We start from the raw sequence: 22,758 nt of genomic DNA on the forward strand, positions 1-22,758 counted from the left end.
GATGCAAAAAAAAATGTAAGATAAATATTTATTAGAGACAAAGTAATGCATTGATATAGAAAGCAAAATTTTGTTTATCTTCTGTCTTGGGGAGAAAATACTGAGGTTTCTATGCATTCCACCAGTCCTGCAGACCCAGGCTACACATGGCAAACCTGTAGTATAATTTTCTTAGAGTAGTACATGGGGGAATCAGTTATTCATCGATTCTATCCAGAACAAGCACAGTCAAGATGACTGCTGAGGTGAAGAGCTGGAAGAACAGAGCACTGTGCACATGCATTGATTGACTCATTGAACTTCATTTTAGGAGGAGTCTTCATGGTATGTGAACAGGCTTCCTGGTGGAGAGCAGTGATCAGTTAGCAGTGTCTGACAGGTGAGACAACACATGCTGGTTACTCTGAGGTCTGCTTATCCTAGTAGTGATCCCACATGATCAAATTCTGTCGATTCCCTCAGGACTCAGAAGAGATTATCAAGGTTGGATTTTAATGCATCAGCACACAAAACTAGAAAATCATGATACTGGCTTGCTTGCAGTCCCCCCTTTAGAAGAAGGCCAAGGTGATGTCGTTCAGGGGTGACTTGTCCTGTTTGCAGTTTGGGTATTAACAAATAAAACTAGAGTGCTTTTCTGACTCTTCAATGTATTCACTCATAGATCTTTTTTTCAACAAGGATGTGAGAAACCCTTACATCTGATCCTGCAAAAGTATCCTTATCCATGAGTAGTCACCCAAATTAGCATTTCTAGTTGAAGAAGAGAGCCAGAACTTCCTAATTCACCACCTTATTGATTTAAAAAAAATAGCCTGAGGTAAGTGACCTTGAATAATTCTTACAATTACTCAAGGTCAGTTAGCTACTCAATGCAGCCATTTACCTCTAGCAAAAATCAGTCATTGGAAAGCAGGAAATGAAGTGACTGAGAAATGGAGCAGGGGATTCACAATTGGCCTTTGCAGATAAAGTATGGCCTTTTCTTTCATGCTCTTAATTGATAGCTACACAAATTACACAAACATTCATGAATTAAGCATTCCATTTAAGTGGTATATACATTATTTTACTTTTACTTTTCACACTGCTATAATGAACTGAGAAGAGAAATCAGAGTAAGCTTAGATGACACCTTCAGAATTCAGAGCTCACAAAAATGACTCTCTAAATATTTGACCTATATTTTCTCAAGTAAGGGTGGTATTCTATAGGATGAAAAGTATATATACACACATATATATATACATACATATATAAATACTATGGGTAGTGTGAATCAAGTATCTGAGAAACATATGTATATGTGCATCTATTTTTATAATCAAGTGGATGAATACTGGAATATTCTTTTTTTGTCAGTTGTGGGACTTGAACTCTCAGCCTGGGTGCTGTCACTGAGCTCTTCAGTTCAAGGTTACTGCCCTACCCCTTGAATCACAGCACCACTTCTGATTATCTGGTGATTAATTGGAGATAAAAGTCTCACAGATATCTGTGCCTAGGCTGGCTTTGAACCATGATCCTCAGATCTCAGCCTTCTGAGTAGCTAGGATTACAGGCTGAGGCATGCAACCCAGTGAATATTGGAATATTCTATTGCCATGATTTTATTTCTTCAAGGACATATTTCACTATCCACACAAGTATAAGTCTACAATCACATGTCAAGCACTAGAAAATTGCCTTTCTTTAAATTTAAATACTGAGAAGAAAGATGGTTTAAATATGGAGGTATTATTCATAAAATTCCTTGAAAACAAATTCAAAACATTCAGCTATTCTATTAAAAAAGAATGTTTACTTTTGTGAATTTCATGTTATCTGGCATTCAAGGTTTTCTTAAATTGTGAGTTGCCAAAATTCTTCCCAGTAATTGGTTTTTCCTGCGGTAGAATTAGTCTCTCAATAACAGACTTAGTAGAAGGATAATAGGCTTTCTTATGTATGTTTTGATGGCCTTGCTTTTTCCTATGCTTTGAGTCTGAACATTATGTTCTGGTAGTTTTCTACTAATGGCTTCTATGAGTTAGAAATCCCCTTGCCTTAAGAACAATATTGATTTCCTGTGGTTTTAACAAATGTGAGATTATTATTCTCACAAAACATTTTGGATGTTGGTATTTAGCACAAAAAGGACATATTGCTGAATACAAAATAACTGTTTATTAATTTCATTATTTTTCCCATGATTAGGAAGCAACATTTTAAGCACTTTCTTGTAGAGTAAATTCTTTACATGCATTTTCTATTAAAATTGTTTGGAGTTGTCAATGGGGGAGAATGTCTATAATCTCATATCGCTTAAACTGGAGACAATTTAGGTTTATGTCTGAGACCACCTGAGCTACACAGTTAGAGGCCATCTTTGTCTACACAGTTAAACAATTTTCTCAAAAAAAAGCACGCTTGTGGTGGTATTGCTGTTTTAAACTAATATAGGCTTTATGCTATTTGGAAGCAGATTCTGATTTAATATCTATTGTTAAGGAACACTAGACTATATTTATTTTTGGCTAACTATAATAGAAAGGAACAATAGAGAAAATTTGAAAATAGATTTGTTTCAGATAATGAGCTGTATCTGACAAGAAAACTTGTTAAATAATTCACATATTTACATGCACATTTTTAGAGAAAAGTTTGCAGCTTCAACAAGTGGTGTAGGTAAAACTAGATACTACCTGAAAAACAATGAAGATAGACTCTATTTTTCATCCTGTTTAAGACTCAGTTCAAATGGTTCAATTATTTTGGTATTAGAACTGAACCTTTGAAACTACTATAGGAAATCAGAGGAGAAATATTTGAACATATGGGATAGTCAATAGTTTTTCTGAATGGAAATTGAATAGCTAGAAACTAAAAAGCAAAAATTGACTGATGAAAATGCATAACATTAAAAAGTCTGGAAGAAAAGGAAACAATTACCAGAATGAAGAAACCTAATAGGAAGGAATCTTAACCAGCTATTTATTCAAGCAGACAAAAGAGCTGGGTGAGAAAAAAAAAGCAGCAACAGATAAACAATCCAATTACATAGGAAAGTAAACTAAGCAGGGATTCTACAAAGAAGTGTAAAAAGCTAATAAATACTTAAAGGTCTTTAGTCATGAAAGAATAGAAATCAAAGCATCACAGATTTTCTAACTCATGCCAGTCAGAATGGCTACCATCATGCAAACAAATAAGACATTCTCTTAAGGACAAGTATGAGAAGAGGAACATTTAGGCACTGTTGGTACAAGTATTAATTAGTGCAGATATGAAGGAAATAAGTACAAAATTTTTCACAAACAAAAACCTAAAGCTTGAGGTTGGGAGTTTGGCCAAGTGGTAGAGTGCTTGCCTAGCATTCACGAAGACTCAGGTTTGATTCCTCTGTTCGACATACATATAAAAAAGCGAGAAGTGGTGCTGAGGCTCAAGTGGTAGACCTCCAGCCTTGAGAAAGTCCAAGAACAGTGCTCAGGCCCTGAGCTCAAGCCCAGGACTGGTTAAAAAAATTAAAAACAAGAGCATTATATTGTGTGACTGTTGTTCTTAATGTACTATGTTATTTCTCTTCTCTATTTCTTGCCCTTTGGTTAAACTCACAGTGTTACAGTATCTGACTTTGTTACCTGGTATATTGTATATACGTTTATTTGTGAATTTGAAATAGGAAAGGGAAGAGGGAAAACAAGATGGTTGGGAGGGATGGAGGAAGGGGAATGGGGACAAAAACATGAGAAAGGGTATCAATGTGTGGGAAGTAATGCACCTACTGGAGAATATAACTGTAACCCCGACAACGAAAAATTAAATGAAATGAAAAAATAGAATTATAAACACAACTACATAGACATAAAAATTTATGACTATAGATATAATGTTTTATTACATAGATTAATATGTATATATGACATACAAATCCTCAGCTTAGTTTTAATTATGTTCTAAAATCTGTCAGTGATTGTATAGAGATTCCCTTCTTGAATACTTTTGTTTGTTAAATACCTTATTTGAAATATGATGTAAAAATCAATCTTAATAAATTCTTTAATAAAAAATTAGAATTTCTTATGTTCCTGCTATATCATTTCTGGGCATATATGTGAAGTTACCACAGTATCCAAGAAAGATGCATGTAAATGTCTTGGATGGCCTCTTCACAATAGCCATGCTCTGAAACCAGGCTAAGTGTCCATCAATTGATCAACATGCACAAGTGAAGTTATTCATCCTTGAAGAAGATGGGGAAACTCATTTGCTAGAAAATGAATGGAAATGGAGATATTCTTGTTAAGTGAAATATGTCAGACTCAGAAAGACAAATATGTTTTCTCTGATTTCCCAAATCTGTACCAAAATCAACAAATAGAAATACGTCAAGAAAGTAAAAGAGAACTGTTAGGAGGAAACTTACAATTATAAGTTAGGATTAGTGGAGAGGACGATGTTTGATAAATATAATTGAAATGTATAGATGTGCTCATGAAATGGAAAAAGGAAACATTAGCATTTTATATATGTGAGTAAAGGATATATCAGAAAAATTAACAAATGTGGGGAATAAAATAAATATATGCATGTATAGAACTAGCATGATGAAATGTCTTTGCAAATAATTTGCTAATCTACTTTCAAAACTTTGTTTTTAAGTATGCTTATTTTAAATGCATTATCTAGAAAAAATAGATGTTTCTTTTGTCTCTAATTTTCTTGGTTAATTTTGTTATCTTATTGTATTCTTAAAGTGTATGAGTTACAAATGTGAATATTTCTGAGTGATAGTTCAACATAAAATGCCATTGTTGTCACTGTATTTAATTTTGGTAACTTATATAGTGTATGAATTAGGAAAGGGATGGGGAATAACAAAATAATGAGCATAAGGACAAAGGTAGAACTGATGCATCAGTGATACTCTCAGGACAATATGTTGGAAAATAACTTTAAAACTAGGCTAGAGAATGATGGGGAAATAAAGTGGGAGAAAAATGATGGACAGGGTAACAATGTTGGGGAGGAAATGCACTCACTACCTTACATATGTAACTGTAACTTGCCTGTTTATCACCTTAATATTAAAATGATATTAGAAAATCTCATCCTCCTTTTGCCCAAACTTCCAAAATGTAGTTATTATCACAAGTCTACATTCAGATTTCCTATATTTTCAGGGACCTACTCTATACCTGAATATAGAAAAATAGACACACTTGTTCTCTATCAGCTGATCTGGTTAACATAGCTGATATAAAGTAGTTCTAAAGTCTGCTAATGTTTCTGTAGAGTGAACTTTGTGCCAATATGTCCTTAACTCCTGGACACTAATTTGTCCAAAATGGGCAACCTCTATTATTTTTCCACTTTGTTAAGCCATACATTCAAATTTGGGCTCTTTTATTTTTCATTATCCATTTCATTCTTTCAAAATTCTCAGCAACATTTCCAATAATTGACAAAAACCCTTTAAGAAAAATGCCTTTGAAAAACTTAATTTTTTTGTATTCAGCTTTATCCTCATAATTTCTTGCTGCCTTTTAAATTTTTCAGTGCATCAAGTAGATTTGGAAGAAGATATTCATTTTACTCCTTTCAGATCAGCTAACTTGGATCACTAATTTATATTTTTTTATATATATTTTTGTGGATCATGGGGATTAAACTTGGCCTGCACACTTTCCCTGAGCTCTTCAGCTCAAGGCTACCTCCTTACCCTTGAACCAAGCCCCACTTCCCATTTCCTAGAGGTTAATTGGTGACAAGATTCTCAGGTACTCTTTTTCCCTGGGCTGGCTTTGAGCCTTGATCCTCAGATCTCAGCCTCCTGAGTAGCTAGAATTACAGATGTGAGCCACAGCTCCCAGCTCCAATTTTTTTACTTTACAAAAGGAGTGTATCATTTGAATGTAACATAGTACATTACATAACAACATTATCCAACTTAAAATTAAATTTAAATTATTCTTAGTACCAATTGAATATATCCTAAAAGCCAACATTTGGGCAACATGCATAACTTATCTCAGTAATTTGAGTTAAATTTTGTGAATATTTTCTTGTGATTCTTTTACTATAATAAAGAAAAGCACACATTTGATGGTCATATATATTTATATTGACCATGATGATTTTTTTTTCATGCCTGGGTCTTCAATTTTATACTTCTTACATGCTTTATATATCCTAATTAAATTACTGATCATGTAAGCCTTACTTCACCGTGTGTTTCTGAGAATACTTCCTTTTATTTTACTAGACACAAACAACAGTAGAAAAATGATGAGTTACTCTTTGAATGGTCAGGACAGTCCTCTAAAGGTCACATTAATGATATGAATTTAAGATAACCTGAATGCTTAATGAGAACAATTAACCAGTCAATTTGCTATACTCTTACACCTGACCTTCTATGGATGAAGCTATCACTCTCCTAACACTTTTATTAGCTTTTGATATTTCATATTGCCCATTTCAGAGTGACAATAAGTCACACACCATGGCCTAATGATGCCATTAAAATTCTACCCATCGCCCATAAAACAGTTTAAGTATCTTTTGCCCTTTTTAAAGCCACTTCTCTATAGATGTATCAGTTGGAGGTGGAGAAGTAGAAAATGTCCACAGGCTTTTCTCAGCAGGTAAGTCTGTTCATGAGTAATACTAGTCTTTTCATTGCTAGCCATTTTCCTAGATGTGTTCAAATATAGAGTAAAGCACTGCTTCTGCCTGCCCTGGTGACCCCAGTGGCCTCTGATAATGGTTATCATCAAGGTTAATAACTATCAAGATCAGTGACCTGCATTGTGGCTTCATATCACAATTTCCTCAAGAAACATTTGCATCAGATATTTGCTTAAAATATCATTAAAATTTGAATGGTAATTTCCTTGTAGAATATTCCAAAGACTTCTTTTTTTATTTTTGCCAGTCCTGGGCTGGAGCTTAGGGCCTGAGCACTGTCCTTGGACTTTCTCAAGGCTGGAGCTCTACCACTTGAGCCTCAGCACCACTTCTGGCTTTTTGTATATGGTACCAAGGAATTGAACCAGGGTTTTTGTGCATGCTAGGCAAGCACTCTACCACTAGGCCAAACTGGCAGCCCTCCAAAGACTTCTTGGAGGTAGTTTCAGTGCATGTGCTTTCAAAACTTTAAGAAATTATTCTGACATGACATTAATTTATTTCTAATGGCTTCATGTAGCAAAGCCCAGTATATAGATTAAAAATTCTTTTTAATATATCATATAAAACGTATAGTGTATGTTTTATCATATGACAGCCTCTTTAAAGTTTATTGATTATTTAATTTTAATTATACTTAAGTACAAAGAGGTTTGAAAAATCATTTTTATTAATACAAGCTTCTTAATCAATGTCTTCCCTTTCAAAATTCATTTTCATCAATTCCAAACCCTACTCATCCCCTAAATTTTCTTACTTCCATTTTCACAAATATACAATTGATGTTATGAATACATTTTCTCATTTTTCTCCATTCAGACAAATCTGAAAACCCATTAAACACTGGTTTTTGCTTTCCATTCAGAGCATAAAATTTTACACATTTAGCATGTTATCTTTCTTTTCTTGAACACATAGGACAAAAATAATCCATTGTTAAAGTTCAACTGTTTTCAAAAAGATCTCATATATTTGTGAAGGAAATGAGTTCATTTCATGAAAGTCTTAGGTATATTTTGAAATATATTTTCCTAATTATTTCTTTCTCCTCCCAAATGTAGTTATTATTGTATGCAAAATTGTGTGTATGTACTTATAATGTTTTGTATTCAAACCTTGCACTATATAAATATAGTCTTTTTACCTTCAAAAATTGTTCCCTAAGACCTTGTGCTATATTGTTTCCTGGATTGCTTAATATAACTAACATTATAAGGCATACTATAGAAAATAATACAGAAATAATAGAAAAGATATATTTGGTTATTGCAAAGCATTCCAACACAGGTATGAAGTAAATATCATTAGATTTGGATAAGACTTCTATAACTGTCTCCTGTCATATAAGACTGCCTCTCTCACAACCTCTCGGATATTTGTCTCTCTTTTATACACATGCACAAATATACATGTATGCCAATTCATCTTGCAAATACTTTTGAAAACCTTTAAACTACAGTCGCTAAGTCCTATATCTGAAGGCTTGAATACTATTATTTTTATCTTTCCTATGAACGTGGTTTCTCTATAATGACATTTGCTGTGGTATTCCATCTCTCACATCTTACCTTATATACCTATGTTTCTTAGAACAATTATCATGCTAGCAATATGGGAATAACCAGACATTGGATAGGTTAAACCCAAACAAGCTTATATTCCACAGGGAGGGAGAAGAACAACCAATGCTACATGAGTAGCTACATGAGTAGCACTTGACGAAAAAATAATTTGAAAGACTGTGGTGAGAAGGGTCTGGAATTCTTCCTTTGCTCAGTGTGGAAAATTTGCTAAATTGTTTGCCCAAGGACATGCTCAGGGATAAGCAAAACCTGTATGTGGTCCACTTATAATGAAGGTTGCTTGGTAGAGGACCACAAATCTCAGTGAAGACAGGAAATAATTGTTGGGCCCTGGATCATCTGATTTTACAAAATGTGAAAGCACCTACTTCTTATTTAGTTACTTTAATCATGTTTCCAAGCTCTGTGTTGATTTTGAGTATAATGAGGACTTTTAAATTTATTTCCATATATGCTATTATTAACTTGTATTTTACTTTTGATTCACAGATACGTGAAATATTGTTTATTTCCTAGTACATTTACCCAATATTTGACATGTGTTCACTTCATTTCATTTTTTTTACTTACACAGCCTTAACTGAAATAGTCAAATATATCTCCTTTCTTTTATTACCAGTAGATTTTATTCCATAAGTTTTTGATACTTACCTCCAGTGCATTTTAAAATATTTTATTTTGACTTCTTAAAACCAGCATGTAGTTGATTCTTGTGTATTCTGTAACATTACTATCCAACATGAATATTTTTCCTTGCAGATAATATACTATTCTAGTAGTATTTACTAAATAGGCCATGAATTTCTCAACTATTTTTAAAGCTAGTTCTGCAATACATGTTTATATTTTAACACTATTTTGGAGATGATCTTAGTTTTTCACTAGTTTTGTGTCCTTCTACCGATGCAGCAGAATTAATTAATATGGTCAACTAAGTCCTTTGGTATTTCAGAGCAAATGCCACACATTTTTATTTTTCTTTGTTTTCTTCTGTCTAGCCATATCAATTTGCTGTTTCTAACTCTATTAGTTTGAATGCCTCAAGTTTCTTGAAATTACTTTTGGGGTTTTGCATGCTTCCTTTGAAAATATGGAGGTACTTTAAATTTTACACTCTCTGATGAAAATTCATATCACTTTGTTTTCCTTATCTTCAAGTTCAAGCTAGAAGTTTGCAAACAAAAGAAGAGAGAAAGTCATGACTTCCCATGATGAAATATTTTAGGAAAAACATAAGTATTTTGTTAATTGCAGTGAAAATATTTGTTTAATATTATTAATGTGTTTTGGTAAATAAGAGATAAACCCTAAGTATAATGAATATTCAATATGTAATTCTTGAATGTAGAATCTGTTCAGATAGAAACTACATTTTATCACATGGCTGCAACTATTGGATTAATCAAGTCTACCATCTACCCCTTGAGTCACAGCGCCATTTCTGGCTTTCTAGTGGTTAGTTGGAGATAAGTCCCACAGACTTTAGTGCCTGGGCTGGCTTTAAACCATGGGATTTGAACCAGGATCCTCGGATCTTACCCCCAAACTATGAAATTCATTTTTAACATAGTGTCCTGTGGGTATCACTGTTTCATTGGTTCACCCTTTGTCACTCTGTGTTTGTGATTGTTCTTCTCTTCCTCTTTCCTAATTAAAATATTTATTAGCAAGTATGTGACCTGTATGTACTAATTTCTTGCAAAACAATCTTTTAACCAATGACAAGAGTACATTTTCCACATTGGTCCCATGGGATTGAAGTGCCTAGTGATGTCAAAATCATCTTAGATTTTGTAGGTAAGTTTTGTATTTGTTCAAGTAAGTAAATCAAATAAAGATGTACTATTCAGAAAGCAGCTAATAAAGTGATATGTGATTTTATTATATCACATAATGATTTTCCTAGAAAATGATTTCTGTGGGAAAATGTAAGCATTATTGGATCATCACTGAAAATTTTGTTATCAACCTATTACACATGTAGGCAAATTACCCAATATCAAGAATAATGGCTTATATTAGCATAACTTACATATAATAATCAAATGAAGAGATAATACTTCTTAAGATTTAAACATTCTAAAAATGTGAGTGCTTGTACTGAAAAAAATTCCAAAACATGTTTAATATTAAAAGATGTACAATTAGAGCCAAAATATTAAAGCAGTATGCATCTATCATATTCTGAATTTTCTATCTATGTTATAAATAATTTGTTCTGCTGGTCAGAGGATTTGCTAAGGGATTCCCATTTAGTACATCAATGCTACTACACAACAAAAATTGGCTTCACTTTCAAAGTGTATTGCAAATGCCATTTCTATGCTGAAGACTTGCCAAAAGCCACTACTGCAAGACAAAATTCACTTTCAGTAAATCTGAGTTACTATATATCCACAACTTTAAACAAGTTTAGATGAAATACAATTTAACTTACATGTTTCAGAATTGTTACAGGGAGAAATTACTTATCATCTGAGGTATTTTTATCAGACAAAGTCAAAGCTCAGCCACACACACACACACACACACACACACACACACACACACACACACACACACACACACACACACACAAAACCACCACCACCACCACCACCACCACCACCAGGAAGGCAGTTCTTGAAAAGGGTAAGGTGGGGTTAACCTTGCTGCAGGAAAATACAAACCAAATAAGGAGGAGGTGACCCATTTAAACAAAAAACATACTTCTTATGTATAATTTCTGTATATTACCTTTGCAATAAAGATTTAAAAATTGTTCAATTGTATGTACTACAAAATTAAGGAGACTGAAGGAGGCCAGCGGTGGCTCATGCCTCTGATCCCAGCTACTCAGGAGTGTAAGATTTGAAGACCCCAGTTCAAAGCCAGGTTGGTCACAAAATTCCACGAGACTCTTAATTCTAATTAACCACCAGAAAATCAGAGGTGATGCTGTGGCTCAACTGGTAGAGTGCTACCCTTAAGCTGAAGAGCTCAGGGACAATGCCCAGGCCCAGAGTTCAAGCCCCACAACCAAACTGAAAAAGTAAAAAGAGTGAAGAAAGTGGGAGATGGGAGTTTGGGAGGGAAGTAAGAATGATGAAAGGGGTGACATATAACAGGATATATCTTTTTTTTTTTTTTGCCAGTCCTGAGCTTGAGCTCAGGGCCTGAGCACTCTCCTTGGACTTTCTCAAGGCTAGAGCTCTACCACTTGAGCCTCAGCACCACTTCCGGCTTTTTTCTATGTATGTAGTACCAAGGAATCGAACCCGGGTCTTCGTGCATGCTAGGCAAGCACTCTACCACTAGGCCAAACTCCCGGCCCCACAGGATATGTCTTATTCATAAGCTGTTTTGTTAAATGGCAACTCCTTTGCACTCTTTTAATTATAAAGACAATAATGACAAAAACTGAAAAAGAAGAAATGTTCTGAACTTTGTCATATGTTTCTTCATGAGAAAAGAAAAGTTGTCATAAATTCGTGGTAATTTTCACTGTCAAAATGGAAAAAGAAGAAATATTAGACTAACTTTTAGAGACCTATTGATTTTAAGAAGGGCACAGAATATTAATTTAAAGCACTTAGATATTACTAGAATGGCATTCTCTCTTAGAAATTCTAATCATATTATATTTCTAATCATATTATACTGATCATAGAAATTTTAAAATGAATATTCCTAAAGTAATTGACACAAAGGTACTCTTTCAAGATGTTCTTTTTTCTCTTGAAGCCATCAGCCAGTATCTAGAATATTTGTTATTATTCAACACATTTATTTAAATCAGCCTTCTTCTTTCCTTTTCCAACTTTTGCCCTGTGCTTCCAAAGTAATGTTCTTTGGCAGGTCTTCTCAGGAAATGTTTGATTCACTTATAAGTTGGCATCATGCCTTTTAAACAGATGGGATAAAGTATATACAGAATACAATAATCACTATAGTCTCTGTGCTGGCATTATTTTATTCTTTAATATCCATGCTAATGTACATATTGAGATGTAGACACCTAGTACATAAACTCCTTAACTGGAGAATAATAAATTTTGGAAATTTTGGTGATGGTTTCAGGAGAGTAGGATAATATTCTGTGCAGGCAAACAGTTTAATAAATTAAAGTATTTCCAAAATCTTCATTCTCCCCATCCATTTGGAGGATAGAGAAGACAGCCTGGAGGCAATCTAAAATCCCGTGATGTTATTTTAGTACTTCCTTAATCAAATATTAATATCTCCTAGCATTTATGCAGTATGATACATATATTTATTCATCATATCTCATCTGCTAGCTATAAAATTTATTCTAAAAAGTGCAATTCTGTTTCTAACGGTTGAGGAACAGAAGCACAAAGATCCTTCCTTTTTCCTTCTCTGTAATTAATTTTGTCCTGTTGTTGCTATAAAATGGAGCTCAAGGTAGTCCTGGAAATCTGATGCTAACGAGAAGTTCAATTTTATTTTAGAATTTAAATGAAGGTTTAGTGTCACTAAGCTTATTTTGGATGCTGAAAATATTAAAAGACAAAATTCACCACAACTGAGATTTTCTTTCAAGAGAAATTAAGCAAGATGTCATTGAAATAATTTCAAATACATTCCTCAGGATCACATTCATCTGAAAGACTGCTTACTTGCTTACTTGTTGGTATTATATTCCAGAGGAAAAAATTTAACACATGGTTTCTGATTCAGGCTGGAATATTAGACCCTTTTTTATTGATGTTGACAATATGTAAATAAAATACTTATTTTCATATTAATGATTTTTTTGTCAATCGAGTAAATCAAATTTGTCTTTTACCTTCAGTTAGTAAAAATTAATAGGAATTTAGTCTTTTAATGATTAAAATATGTCTAACAAATACAGTTCTCTCTGTAACAATTCTTGAAAAAACAAAACATCTATCTAAATCTATCCATATACAGAAGTATATATACTATATATATACTATATAAAATATATAGTATATAGTATATATTCTATATAAATAACTCAATCAAGATCATATATATAATTCAATCAAAATTCTCCTAATTATTTTGAAAACTTATGTGAATTATAATAGACAAACAAAAAATAGTTACAAACAAGGTCCAGGAAATATAAAGAGATATATTGTAGGTTGTATAGTTGTGGCTCAGAGCTGTGATCCTTACTACTGGGGAAGTTGTGATCTGAGAATCATGATTCAAATACAGTCCAAGTAGGGAACTCTGCTACTTTTATTTCCAATTAACCACCAAAAAATCTGGAACTGGAGCAATGGCTCCAGTGATAGAGTAATCTTGTTACAATGTCACAACTTGTTCATTATAAAAACAACAACAATAAATCTGACTCAGTGATAAGCTACTGTATTTGCATGAAAACAACAAAATGTCTTATATTAACTTATATTGGAGGACATATACTGCAATATGCATGACCCATCACAATTTTTGTGGAGTCACTAAAGAAAATCTATCCCCAGGTAGCAGTAAATAAGCTGACTTAATTTTCTCCTGAATTTCACTATCCTTCCTTGATTGTGTACACTTTTCTCTCTTTCTTTCTCCTTCCTAATATAGGTTAGTGTTCCTCTTTGGTCTCTAATCTTGTGTTTTCAAGAATAGAAGAAAAATATTTCTATATCAGGATGAACAGAATTTAGCGCGACATAAATGACACAATGAACAATCATGCCTAAACCAGATTAAACGTTACCATTTTCCTGACAAAAAGGTAAGTAAAAAGGTTGTACTCAAACCTGATTTGGATTATACAATATTATTTGCAAATGTGTTTTCATGTATGGATATATTGGCTAGCCATAATTACATTCTAGAAGTCAGTCCTCATTATTGTTTAAGAAAACATTAGTTGCAAATATATAAATGAAAACTCTTGGGCCCGGAGTTTGGCCTAGTGGTAGAGTACTTGCCTAGCATACACTAAGACCCAGGTTTGATTCCTCAGTACCACATGCATAGAAAAAAAGCTGGAAGTGGTGCTGAGGCTCAAGTGGTAGAGCGCTAGCCTTGAGAAAGCCCAATGATAGTGCTCAGGCCCTGAGCTCAAGCCCAGGACTGGCAAAAAACAGATGAAAACTCTTCCTATAATTTGTAGTTATTGGACAGTATTCCTGAGATCCACTGAAATACAACTGTGAGAATTCCTACTTCACATGGTATTACTTCACATTGTGTCATAATTGAATTCCAATGGTTAGTTCACACTGAAAGTATAAAAATGATTTTTGTACTATCACAAATATCAATGAATAATATATTATCTGATTATTCGAATTTATGAGTCAAAATATTTTAAGTAAATTATCTGATCATCATTTTGGCCTATCAGCAAATGCGGCTTCAGTGAATAAAGTTGATTGAAGGTTTTGTTACATAGCAAATGAATTTGTTATAGACTTATTAATTGCTGGATTATTTTATGAAGAAAGTATGTTCATATAATTTTATCTTTTTTCAAGGACAAATGTTACAATGCATATCATCAACAATGTGTTGAGATATGCATTCTTTTTTAAATTTAATTTTATTGTCAGTTTGATGTATAGAAGAGTTAGTTACATTCACAAGGTAGTGAGTACTTTCTGAACATTGTTACCCCTTCCTATGTTTTGCTCCCACTTTCCCTTCTCCTACTGCCTCCCAAATTGTAAAGTTCATTTCTAACAGCATGTCTTGTGAATACTGCTGTTACATTGATTCACCCTTTGTCCTTTGTCTCATCATCTTGTTTTTCCCCTTCCCTTTCCTAATTCAAATGAACAAATAAATGTATATAAATACACCAGGTACCAAAGTCTGATATAGCAACAACAGGGGATAAACTATAAGGGGAAGAAAAAAATAACAAGCAAAAGACTAAATAAATAATATAGCAATTCAAACCAACAACCACAAGGATAAACGTCTTATTTCCATATCCTGGAGTTCATTTTGCTTAGCCTCATCTGATATGGCCCTATGCACGTAGCTTTTGAGTTTTTACAATCCTCTTCTAGGAGAATCCTAGAAGTGTAACAATTATTAAAAATGAGGGAAACCATGGAGCCTATCTTTCTTTGGGTCTGGCTGATTTATGATATTTTCCAAGTTTTAAGAAAGCTTTTCTATGTAGTACTTGTTCTTGTCTACAATGTTAACATTGAAAATATACACATCCTCAAATGGAACAGTTTATGAGATATGCATTCTTAACTTACCCTTACAAATTTGAAATTCATTTTTCAGAACACCTAAATATAGAAAATTATATTACACTTACATTTAAAGTATTAGATTTTAAAGATATATATGTGCAATTTTATAATTGAGATAATGCACAGAAGAGGTACAGTTACATTTGTCAGGTAATGGGTGCATTACTTCTCAAACCTTGATAGCACTTTTCATGATATTGTCCCCTTTTCATTCCCCCCATTTCATTCCCAGTTATCTTGTTGTCCCCCTTCCCTTTCCTATTTCAAATACACGAATAAACATACACAATATACCAGGTAAAAAGTATGATTTTTGTACTGGTTCAGCATCACTGTAAAATAATTCCCTTCTCTATTCCTTAAGGTACTTTGTACTGTGTCAGAAAAGTCAACTTTAAAATAAAGAAAAAAATGGCCTTTCTGATTCAGAGGTCACTTAATTATGGTAAACTCTACAATATTTTGCTATGCAAATGAATAATACATACCTTTAATTTTTTTTTACCTGAGTTGAGACATTCTGGCCTTACGGAAATCTGAAATGTGTATCATGTGGAATTTGTGATAATACCAAAGATTTCATGGTCAACTCTGTACATATAGTCAATGTAGTAGTTCCATATGATTCTATATGTGTGTTTGTGTATAGCTTGTATACAAACACAAATACAGTTATAAGCAATCTTTATATATTTCTGTGTCAATTGAATATTTTGTGTTAACACAATATATCTTTGTGCTTATATGTGTATAAATATGCATCTTTTACTTATATAAAATTATGTTTGTGCATGATAGAATTTTATGGTGTTTGTGCTCATTCTATCCTTTATCGTTATATAAATGTTTAATCTTTCCTTAACCTTGAGTTCTAATATTGAAACACAGTAGTAATGAGTTAATCTCATAGAAAAACTCATTTGTTTATTTGTATAGATAGTTAAACTATCAACTAAAAATCAATCCAAAGTTGCAGAAGGCACATCAAGTTACTTATTTGTCAACAACTAAAACAGTTACAGGTAATAGAAAAATGTATTTCATTAAAATGCTGTAAGGGCATAGCCTAATGGTAGAATGTTCGCCTACCATGCACAAAACCCGGGTTCGATCCCTCTGTACCACATACACAGAAGGAGCCGGAAGTGGTTTTGTGGCTCAAATGGTAGAGCTCTAGCCTTGAGCAAAATATGTTCAAGAACAATGCCCAGGCCCAGAGTTCAAGCCCCAGGACTGAGAAAACAAACAAACAAACAACAAGAACAACAAAAACACTGGCACAGTGCCTCAAGCCTGTAATCCTAGCTACTCAGGAGGCTGAAATTTTAGGATTAAGATTCAAAGGCAGCCTGGGCACAAAAGGACCTGAAACTCTTATCTCCAGTTAACCTCTAGAAAATGGGAAGTGGGACTTGGCCCAAGGTTAGAGCAGTAGCCCTGTGCTGAAGAGTTTAGGAACAGAGCCCAGGCTGAGTTCAAGCCCCTTGACCCACAAAGACACACACACACACACACACACACACACACACACACACACACACACACACAATGAAACAGAACATTCTCTATAGAAGGAATCACATTCACATATATTTATATTTGTATATGAATAAATTTGAAATAGACTTTATTGTACCTCTAAGTTATATAACACATCTTCTTGTTTTCATTTTAAAATGATAAATTTGACCTATTATATCCTTAATATTCACGCCAATAAACCTTTAATGAATAGCAAGCACATACCCACAACTAAAATATATGCTTATATATTATTTATGATGTATGCTTTTGACAGCATCATAGAAGAGCAGTCATGAGTATATGATAAAGGGAGTTAAAAATTACCAATACAAAGGAAAAATAAAAAACAGTCTCCAAAGTGACATTAGATATTATGTTTATCTAAATGTGTAATTAAATATAATATATAACTTTATTAGGTGTTTAGACATGCTACACCATGTGTATTTTGTAATTTTGCCTTTGGAAAATGAATAACATTGCAAAAATAAATAAAAAAGGACTTACAATGAAGACAAGGATACATATGTTACATTAATATTTCCCTTATATCTGTATAGTGCACCCAAATATTCTTTGAGCATCTGTTAATGAATACACTGACCTCTTTGTTTATGCTGTTTTGCTGATGGAAACTGCATGGTAAAACTAAAATCTAATACTTTTTAAAAAGACAAAAAATAAAATAAGCAGTAAAGCTAGAAAGTAAGTAGAGTCTTCAACAAAGTATGGACATTAGGAATGATCTTGCACACACCTCTTTCCATTTCTTTGAAAAGTATGTAATTGTGCTATTCATTTCAAGCTTGTATTTGATTACCTGATCAAACTGTTGAACACTGAATGCTTCTTATGCCTTTTGAAATCGCAGATCATTGATCTTCTGCCAGACACTAGTAAGTGTTCATTCAATTAAGCAAATACCTTAAGAAATGTTTTTCACTCTTTGCTTTTTAATTCTAGCACCCATTCATACTAGAGTATGGGTTACTGAGAGAGTCCAAGAAAGCTAAATATTTTCAATCCAAAGACAATCATAAATTTAGAATCATATAACATGGTAAGTATAATGGTAAATATAATACCATGATATTTTACATGGACTGTGTATGTGTGTATATATATATATATATATCCACATATACACATATGTATTGTATAGCGTATAATTGAGCCCAAAGAAGCAAAGGTATTTTTTTCTTTGACTCTTTGAGCAGGTTAATTTGTTTATTCCCTGATCCTCCATACACAGATCTTGACATTCTTCTTCCTCTTTATCTTTGTATCTTTCTATGACCAATGCAATGCTTTATATAATAATTTTTTCCTCTATCTTGTTCATGTATGAACCAACAGTTTCAAAAGAAAATGATTGATTTCTGACTAAATGGGAATTATGAAGACTTACATTTCTCAGCATTAACCTTTTGTCTATTGATTTAGTTATAATAAAAATAAGACATAATAGGGCCGGGAGCATAGTCTAGTGGTAGAATGCTCACACAGCATGCATGAAGCACTAGGTTCGATTCTTAGGTACAACATTCTCAGAAAAAATCAGAAATGGAGCTGTGGCTCAAGTGGTAGAATGCTAGCCTTGAGACAGTGCCCAAGCGCAGTGCCCAGGTCCTGAGTTCAAGCCCCATGACTGGCAAAAAAAAAAAGACAGTGATCTACCAGGGTATTAACATATATAGCAAAAGTCTGCATCTAAAGTGTTTAAAGTGTTGCCATAAATCCACTACAGGTAAATAAGGTTACAGTGTACTATAAATAGTGTGTAAAACAAAAACAGATTTAGTAAAGTAGTTGTTGTTGTGCAATATTGAAAAAAATCCTGCAAAATTTTGACAGGTGTTAAAGGTATACCACATACAGACAAAAAAGCTGGAAGTGGTGCTGTGGCTCAAGTGCTTGCCTTGAGAAAGACCAAGGACAGTGCTCAGGCCCTGAGTTCAAGGCCCAGGACTGGCAAAAACTAAAAGACATTAAGTTATGACATTTAGGAACAAATTTTAATTGTAGAAAGTGTATGAGCTGATGATTTATTAGAAATTTCAAACTAATATCTTGCTTTTTTGTGTGTTTGGGATTATGTGATTTCAGAGTTTATTTAGATGGGATTCAGTACAGTAAATTAGCTACTATCATATGATATCTGTAGATGTATTTAAAGGTTTCACCAGTTCTTTGCTTTCTAGAAGTGTGGTTGGAAAAATGGAGTGACTATGTTTTTAAATCTGTGAGTGCTAAAATAGATTCTTTGAGCCTGCACATCTCAATTTAAAGGAACATTTCTCTAATGTCTTCAATCTTTGCTGCTGAATTCAGTAAATAAAGATGTTGATCATTACCCATCTGACTATGTTTAGCTTTGTTTATCTTAACATGCTAATGTATGTCATTATAGCTGCACCTGTTACCGTCATTGAATTTAGAGTTTCATGTTTCTAGCACAGTTCTATTTTTAGAATTGTGCCTGGTACACCAGTTTCACCATGCATTTTCAATCCTATGGTGATTTAAACTTGATTTCACTAACTAGACATGGAGCAACTCCTTTATAAAAAATTACATTGTATTTTAAACTATCATTTTTTCATTTGTAAGCTTATAATTATACTGGGACATTATTATAATTTTATGAATCATAGCAATGTAGAAAGTCTCCCAATACCACTTGTATTACAAGATACTTAATGGGAATGTCACCTTCCAGGTATCCTATATTCTTAATCAAATGGCACTTTGCAGCATACCTTCTATCATGAATATGATAAGAACATGTCTTTTATTTCTTCACTTAGGATCAAATTTCATGACTCACATTTGTATTGCATATATAGTTATACAGGTAGCTATACAGTCAGCAGGTAGAAGTACTTTAATCTGAACATGGCCTGGATAAAATTGTGACATTGAATGAAAATTAGCAACAACCAACTAAACTATGATAGCTAAGGTATGGAACCAGCCCAAATTCCCTCAGTCGAAGAATGGATCAAGAAGATGTGGGATTTATAATCAATGGAAACCTATGTCATCAGAGAGAATGAGGCTAAGTAGAACGAACTCCAGAATATTGAACTAGAGGTTTATCTTTGTTGTTGTTGTTTTAATGTACTACATGAAGTTATTTATTTTCTCTTGTTTTCCACTTAAGTATTATCACAGGTTACTATATCTGACTTTGGTACCTGGTTTAGTGTATATATGTTTATTTATTTATTTGAAATAGATGATTGGAAGAGGATAGGGGGAGGGAAATTGGGAGAAAAAAAATGGGAAGGGTTATTAATAGTCAAGAGTAATGTACCCCGTACCCACTACCTGACAAATGTAACCCTGTACATCACCCCTTCAATAAAATGGAATTTTTTTAAAAAAAGAGCGAGACACGGTGGCTGCAACTGTAATCCTAGCTACTCAGGAGGCTGAGATCTGAGGATCAAGGTACAAAGCCAGCCTGGGGAACAAAAGGATCTGAGACTCTTATCTCTAACTAACCTCTAGAAAATAGGAAGTGGATCGTGGCTCAAAGGTAGAGTGGTAGCCCTGAGTTGAAGAGGTCAGGGACAGCACTCAGTCCAAGTTCAAGCCCCATGACCCACAAAATAAACAAACAAACAAAAAACTAACAAAAATCATCTTGAAAGATCCAAGTAATATCAAATTAGGAAATTTTATTTATATATTTATTTTTCATATATTTTATTGTAATTAATAGAAGGGCTACATTATATTCACCAGATAGAAGGTGCATTAGTTCACATACATTGATAACCTTTCTCATGTCTTGGTCTCCACTTCCCTTCCCCCACACCAACCCCTCTTATTTGTATGAAGTTATCCACACCTCTACAAAGGCAAAGAAGAGAATCATCAAGGCCTCAAAGGTAGAATAAAATTTCTCTCAATATTTCTTACAGAATGAGCAAAACAGCAGTGACAGATATTAACTCTCCAGGGATATGGTGTAGTGCTGTCTCTAAGCAGTACAATAAATGATAGTAATAGGTTTAAGGTCAACAAATTCAGAATAACTCACATATTTCTCTTGTGTTCTAAACACAGCCATAAAATTCTCTTCATTGTGTATATTTTCTCAGCCCTGTAGTGATTTTTACACCCTTTTGTGTCTCTGCTCAGTCCTTACAACTAGCATACATAATTACCAATTTCTTTCTAGTTTACATTTGTGATCTCCTCATCTCATTTAGTCAATATTACTAATTTTATTGGGGAAGAATGTTGGCTGAACCCTCTTAAGGGACATGAAAGAAAAGTCTTTGGGCTTTTTCTTTCATAATGAATTCCAAATAATGGGAAAGAGAAATTGCTGAAGAAACTGTGATCTTCACACAAGAATACCAGTGAAGACAAACGACAGAGATTGATGCAAATCTTTGTTTTTAATTTTTTTATGGACACAAATCTTATAATCACTATGCCAACAATATGAAGAACAATGAATAATATCATATAACATTTTACTTTTTCTAGTGGCATTTAAGGAAAAATAAATTGATTGGGAAAAGAAAAAAAATGAAATAACTGTAGAGGGAGTGAGGCATGGTGAGTGTTTAAGCAGGATAAAAAGAAATGCAGACTTCAAGAAAGTAGAAAAACTTACGGATACTTATAATCTTATGACACATGGTAAATCGTGTACATAAAATGGCACATTTATAAAGTTAAAATAGCTGGATATGATTTTACCTTGAGAAATAGAGTTTTACAGATGTATTATTCTACTTCATCTTGTCAAATTACAAGAATAATTACAGACACTTAACATTGCCCTGATTTTGTCCTTTCTATTCCTTGCTAATTTTAAACCAAATTGTAATAACTAAAAAGTGATATAGTTTTCTTCACACAAATGATTTTCTATGCTTTACATAGCTCCAACACTGACATATTCATATATAACTGAAAATATTCTTTGAAGAGTTAGTAATTGTTATTTGGAAAATTTTTGAAGTTAGTGTCTCGGCTGACTTTAAATCAGCTTTAATAAGTGTACAAAGGACAATTCTACTTTGAATCAATTCCTATGCTTAACTGAATCAAGATGTTGAAACAATGTTCAAGGGATGAACCAATGTAGCAGAGATACTCACAAGCAAATCTGTGGGAAATGAACTTTGCAACTTGGGAGAGGGTCAGGGGAAGGAAAGTGAGAGAAAAACATGGGAAAGGGTAACAATGATCAAGTAGTAAGGTACTCACCAATTTAGGGATGTAACTGTAACCCTTCTATACATTACGGTGATAATAAAATTTTTAAAAGGAAAAGAAAAAATAAGCCAGAGCCAGAGTGGAGCTGATAAGTGTCTTTTATGCTTTGGGTTACCCAAATTGAAAGATACTTTCCTTGCAACAGGTTTTACTGCATGTCTGAGTAGGTGTATATGGAAGACACAACAATACTTAACTTGCATTGTATTCCCACCTGGGACCAACTGATTGAGGTTGAGGAGCAGCTGCTGCATTTCCCCATATGGAAAAACTAATTTCATGTTCATCCCAGTTCTCTAACTTTCCAGTGCCAACTTTACAACTTGGAGAAAGGGATGGGGAAGGAAAGTGAGAGAAAAATCAGAAGGGGGCCTAACAATGTTAAACAAGGAATATACTTATCACCTTATATAACTGTGACCCCAGGTATATCATCTTTATAATAAAACAAAATTTAAATTTAAAAATTAAATTAAATTTTATCTCTAAGAAGTCTAAAAAGAAATATATTCTTGTGTATCCAAGATGAACTAGAATCTTGCAGT

This window comes from Megascapheus bottae, chromosome 11, assembly GCF_031878675.1.
Source record: "Megascapheus bottae isolate mThoBot1 chromosome 11, mThoBot2.hap1, whole genome shotgun sequence".
Classification (NCBI taxonomy): Eukaryota; Metazoa; Chordata; class Mammalia; order Rodentia; family Geomyidae; genus Megascapheus; species Megascapheus bottae.